Source organism: Python bivittatus, unplaced genomic scaffold (assembly GCF_059951505.1).
Source record: "Python bivittatus isolate LINGU-HERP-01145 unplaced genomic scaffold, Pbiv_v1 ctg000350_np1212, whole genome shotgun sequence".
Lineage (NCBI taxonomy): Eukaryota > Metazoa > Chordata > Lepidosauria > Squamata > Pythonidae > Python > Python bivittatus.
The window spans coordinates 40,381,195-40,387,947 of NW_028277074.1; positions in this window are offsets into that span (position 1 = coordinate 40,381,195).

Below are 6,753 nucleotides of genomic sequence, written 5' to 3' on the forward strand. Positions count from 1 at the left end.
GAAAGATAGTCTTCTGAAGATGCTATTAAATTTGGCAGATTCTACCTCAGCTGTAGTATGCTGCATGCAAAGAATCTTTTAGGTATGAGTTTAGATTTCTTTTAAAAAGCATTGGAAAGAGTGTGATGTAGGGCTATCAGAACTGAGCTGCAAAATCTAGCTAACCACTAGTTGGCAGCCAAGACGAACAGAAAACTCTTAATTCTTTGCTGCCACCTAGCTGTTCAGAGTTTTGCAACCAGATATGTTAGTTTGAATGTATGTGCATAAGACACATTGAAACAAGTGTAATTTTAAAGCTGGTCTTGGAGAAGGCAAGTGACATAGTATCCTTCTACTGGGAAGTAGACTTGAAGGCTTTAATGGAATTTTCAGACATCGTGATAAATACTCTCTGAAAATTACAATTCTCAGGGTGCCTTGGGAAAATCTTTGCTGCCTTGTATTAATCTTTCCACTTCTTGTATCCCATTTCTTGTATTTCTAGTTCAATGTGTTCCTTTGGTTCTGTGGTATTTAAAAGATCGATTCACTTTATGCAGCCCTTTAGAGAGGCATTTATATTGACCTCTATATTACATCATATGCTGTGTTCCTTCCCTTTCACACAAGCACACAAGAGAAAAATAATAAACAATCTGTTTATATATTGAATGAAAAGATTCCCATTATGAAAGATTTCCTTTAGCATAATTCTTTTCAAGTTTCCCTTTAACATACTGTAGGATTACAAATATTTATAAGTTTATTCATATCTCATTTTTACAGGATGTACATTCATATGAAGTGAATCAACATAATAACACTTTGGGACTAAGATTCAATCTGTCTGATAAAGAAGCCTTCTGACATATCTCAAATTGTAAAAGGTGTCCATCTTTCTTTTTTTCTTTTAATTCCACAATAACACTGGGCCAAAAAATTAAAGAACCATTGGTTTTAGATAGGATTCCCATCACTGCCACCCCTTACAGAAATCCCTGATACATTCGTAAAATGTGTATACAGAATCAATCCAGGAAAAAAAATGATGATGTGAATCACACAGGCTGCTCCTGGTTCAGGAAAAGCAATTTCATTATAACTAATTTGAAAAATAGAAGGCATTCTCCAGTTTTTACTCAACAGAATTAAAACATTATATGCTTAGCATTTAAAAATAAATAAATAAAACATTCACCTATACTAATATTAAAAAACAAAAAATCAGCTTGCCTGTGATAATCTTTCACACATATTATAAGCTTATATTTATTAAAATACAGCATTCAATAAATACTTTTTCCAGTCCTAATTTGATATTTTCTATGTTCCTTGTCTGCTTCTTGTTAAATATACCATATTAATGATCAATGCACCTAGAATAGTTTTGATGCTCCATCTTCTGAACTTCACCACAGCTGTAAGGGTGACTTTGGATAAACAACGCAACAGTTGATATGTACTATAGATCTTGGAGTTCCCTACCCACACTGTTTTCCACATATATTTCAGAGAAATAACCCACAATTGAATGGAAAAGAGACAGAATATGTAACCAATGAGAGTTGCTTATTTTGTAGGATTTTCTCAAAGGAAGGTCACTATTACAAAGAAAAAATACATTACACACCATTGGATATATTTGAGGTAAAAGTTCACAAGAAAGGTCTAACAGCACAGTACTGCAGGCAGAATAGTTTTAAAAAGGAGGGAAAAAGTAAGACCACAATCTAACCACAATTAAATGCAGCTGATCTGATTCCAGTCTGTACTTACATCAGGGGCAGACAAAAGCAGGCCTTCATGGCCACATCTGGCCCCAAACTTCTCTATATTGCCTAGAGCTCTCTTCAGCCGCAACTGGCCAAAGTAAGCCGCATGGCTTCCCCCCATTTTGCAGTCAGAAATGCACAGAAGCTGTAGTGTACTTTCTAAAATACATGCAATGCCTCTAAAAAAGAAATCCCCCCACAAGATAAAGGGGGGAATCAGAAAATCCAGGCCCCATCCACGTGCCTGACATGGCCCTCTCACTTTGCATCACCACATCACTTACTGGAACTCCTCTTGTCCTCTTCCACCACCACCCAAAATGTTAAATGTAGCTTTCCTTCAAATGAGCATTCCACGGTCAGTCTCTCAGAGATTTTAATGGTCCCGCATGGGATAAGTATAGCATTACCACCAGTACTTGTGTCATTCTAATGCAGGATAAACGTAGGGCCCACATCGCCCTCCAGATATGGTTAGACTGCAACTCTCATCCTTCCTCACCATTGGCCATGTCTCCTTGGGCCACTAGTAGCCAGTTCTATAAGTATATAGACAGTAGATTGCCCATCCCTACTAACACACTGACAGTAGTAATCAAAAAGTGACTGTATGACTTGCTCTTATCCTGCCACCACTTGACTTTGATAGAACCAGCCAATTCACAAAGCAAATTGCAGCCTGAATGACCTGTACAGACAGTGTGCGTTTGTGTGTCCCTCAAAATTGAAGGGAGTGGGTTCTAAAGGAGCTGGAATAGTCCTGGAAACACGCATCACATTCCAGCAGAGGATTCAGACATAAACTAATTCAGCCCTAACTTACTTTGATGCAGCTGTAGTAGATCAAAGGACACGACCTGCTCAAAGGGGAGTTGCTGAAACCATCATAGCAAGAGATTCTAGAACCTTTTTAATATTCTCCATACTAGCTCAAGCTGGCAAGCTGGTAATAATTATTTAAGTAACTGAACCATTTTAAACAGGAAGAGGAGCATGTAGCAGAGTCCTCTTATATGCAGAATCATCTCACAATGTGTGTCACAGATCACTTGCTTGAAAGTTTCCTAACTGAAAAACATGGCTGCATGTGAAAAGCTATTGGGATGTGGCAGGATTCAATTAACTCTTCCATTTGTACCAGAATTCTTGTTCTAACTGTAGCAGTGACTTCAGTTCATTTCCTTGTCTAGTAATATGAGCATTTAACTTTCTTGCGCCTCTTGTGCAATGGACAAAAGACAAGAAAGAAAAAAAATATTATTATTCCTAAAACAGAAGGTGGTTAATTGTTATAATTCCATTAGCTGAAGGACACTTCCCAATCACAATTATTCCTATATTTTTTACAAATCATCTGCATTTTCGAGGCTGGCCACCAAGAAAGGAAACTGCATGTGCAATTTTTAAGCATTCTGTCTTGTCTCTTTCTTCATATATTGAGGCAAGAGAAGCTGAACCAGAATTGTCATCTATAAAAACAGATTTTTAAAAACACTAAAAATGAGCCAACGGCAGCTTATGGGTTGAAACTCAAATTAGGAATATTTAGAATAGGTCACTAAAATTAGAATTAAAGGGAATCATTACACCCTTATTTTAACAGGTCTACTTTAAGTAAATCTGGCTGTAATCCACTGTCTTCTAAATGGCGCCATTCTCTTATTTTGATCAAATAAGTTTTTAAAGCATTACAAGAATGAGAAAACTTGGAATGGAGACAATACAAGGATGAATGGACCTTCCTCAAGGAACATTATCATTTTCACACCATTTTTAACTCACAGGCATGGGGTCCTATACGATCTTTCTCCAGTCTTCATAAAAGTAGTATTTGCATTTTTGTTCCTTGTTAATCCAAAAATCATTTCAGGATGTCTTCTCTGGGAGCAGGGGAAGCCTCTCCAAAATGAATGTCAAAGAGGCATTTCACACTGGACATTTTTTTCTCACACAGAGATAACCAGAAGTTGGCAACATAATACTTGTAGATCTTAGAGCATTTGCCAAACTCACCAAAATTCATCCATTGACTGCCTCAAACTGAAGTAAAATAATATTGTTTTTTTAAAAAAGCACAAAGTACCTTGCCTCTCAAAAATGTCAAAATATGGGAACTCAGAAAAATTTTGTGAAGTCTTGCTGACATTTTGTAAGCTTTGAAAGATCTCCTCCAAGAGCTTGTGAGAGCCAAGAGTGGACCTTGTGCACACAATTCTACACCAAACTGCCACTATTTCTCAGAAGATCCAGAGTTTAAAACAAGTCTAAGCAAAGTATGGCACTCCAAACATTGCTGGACAACTCCCAGCAACCTTCACCATTGGTCATACTTGCTAAGTCTGCCCAACAACATCTCCAGGTGCTAAAGGTGGCCTTTCCTTGCTTTATAAGCAGGATATCAGTCAACTGTTAATCTTCTGGATACAGAGCTATTAAAGTTCCAATTGATTTTACTAATAAATATACCTTCACATTCAGTATCATTTGTGGTCTTAGGCAGTGGCTTCTACTGTTAGAAAGTATAAAGAAATATTAAATTATATGAAACTGTTTATATGGCATGGGTACATATTTTATGAAAATAAAGTATCAATCAAATGTAGGAAAATATTTCAAAATCTAGTAGGCCAAACAAAACATAACAGAATCTATGTTATAAGGCTAGTTATGCTAAAGAAATTATAGTGTCTAAGCATTTGCCGATTAAGAGAACTGATATGTATACAAAGAGATTTTGAAGACACAAAATAGCAAGTAAGCACAAGTCCATTTCACTTGCGCTAAGCACATGCTTTTGTGCTTTGGAAAATCTCTCCACTATATCTGATTTGAAGATATATAGAAGTCATAGAAGTCCATTAAATAATCTGAAAGTCCCATAAACCTACTGAAGGCTCTTGAACTGATTAAAAGGAAATTCAGTTCTAAAAGTACAATCAAATTCTGAGAGATGAATAACTACTATTCAAAACAGGTTCATAACAAGGCAATGTGTTAATCAAACATTACTTAAATATAACTTCCATTATGCCTATCCTAGGGTGAATTGGGTTCCACTTTAAGTGAATTGAGCATGAGCTAGAGCATGAACTTAGAGGAAATCAATATAACAGGCAGAGGACAGTGAATCTCCCATGAAATTGTGCACTGCAGTAGATTAGTTCTTTGTGGTGAATTAAAGGGAAATGATTGATTGCACTGAAATTAATTAATCCCATCTGTATTCAGAGTGGAGAAATATCTGCCATCTTGCTGTTGTTCTACAATTACATATCATAAATAATTCTCTAGTTTGCATTGGCATTGCATACAAGTTTAGAAAACATTTGCTGATAGGTTTCCATAGCTCTCTAGTAGTCTTCCCCAACCTGGTGCCCTGCAGGTGAGTTGGATTTCAACTCCCAAGAGTCTAATTTTGCTTTTGTCCAAGGCACCCAACAAATTATAATTTTGAGAGGGTTTTCATCAAGAGATCTGAAAGTTCCATTAAAGCCTTACATTAAAATTCACAGAGGAAAAATGCCATGACTTCTACTTCTCTATTGCCAGCTTTAAAACTGCAATTAACTACACTTATTTCTATGAGACTTCTGGGCATACCATATCTAGGCTTCAAATCCAGATTACCAGATGGCAACAGAGTTTTCTGTGCCTCTTTGCTGTCATCTAATGGCATCTGGATTTTTACAGCTCGAATATGGCAGTCCTACATAGATCTGTGTGCAAGATTGTGGATATATTTAATGTTACACTTTCACTATAGTCTTGGCACAAAGAGGTACTGGGGCTTTTGCAAAGAGGTAGGAAAGTCAGGTAAATGTATCTGTTCTTAAGCACATTCAAAATATAATTTACACCAAATAAATAAATGGTGAAAAAGCAACATGCCAACAATAAGACTGAATGCTCAATAGAAAATATCAACATTAGGAGCAAAATTTGAAAATACTGGACTTAAAAATTTAATATATCTTATGGACTGATAAAAATCAACAAAAGATTCAACTACTATAATTGCTTTAAAAAAGAAATACACTTGAGGGCAACAGACTAGATGATTTTATGCTGTTGAGAAGCAAGGATTCCATCAATGAAATGTTGGTATCAAATGTAGACAGCTATAGTAGTAGACAAGACCAGTGTTGGTCCCCAGATGGAGCACCGGTTACAAGTTGGTTAAAGGAATTTACATGTGAGTGAGAAACATAGGCATAATAATCCGAGCCACTTTGGTAATATAATTTCAGGAAATTTCCCTTCTTCTCTATGACTGACACTATAGATTATACTCATTAGAAAGTTCCAATGAGATTGCATTTAGTGTACCTAAAACTGGATTTATTTCTATGCATTTACACAACTCACACGCTTAATTTGTCCACCTCTATATGACATTTTCTTGGTTGTTGCTCCTTATTTTGAAACAATTTGCCAAATAATAACAATTCTAATTCTAATTATAGTAATTAAAACAGGCAGTTGAGCTTAGTTCCCAGAAATATGGGACATGAACTGAATCAAAATCATGGCAATTCCCTTTATATATGCAATTCATATTTCTTCATCATACCGTAGAAAACTCAGACTATCTAGTTTTGGTAATAAATGATCATTCTTAAGTCTGAGCACCAAGGACCAGGTAATAGTTCCTACAGAGTAGGTTACAAACAGAGTAAGAATGTGTTGCTATTTTTCCCTTTTAATCTATAATATTTACAGTATTGCACTTTACTGCACTTAATTGCATTTCACTAAAAGTAACACTGCATCAGTATTATACTTTTAAAACTGCATGTCCATCTTTCACAGATGAATCAATCCCTCTAGGTCCTGCAAGACAAGTTTTTTTTTTCCCTAGAAATCCAGACATCTGAAAATCAAAGCAAGGAAGTTAACTTGTTCTTCTGTTACAAGCATATCTGCTTGTTCAGATGGTTAATTATTACTTTGTTCATTATTATGGTTCCCATCGCTTGGATCACCTCTGATTTTTGTGTCT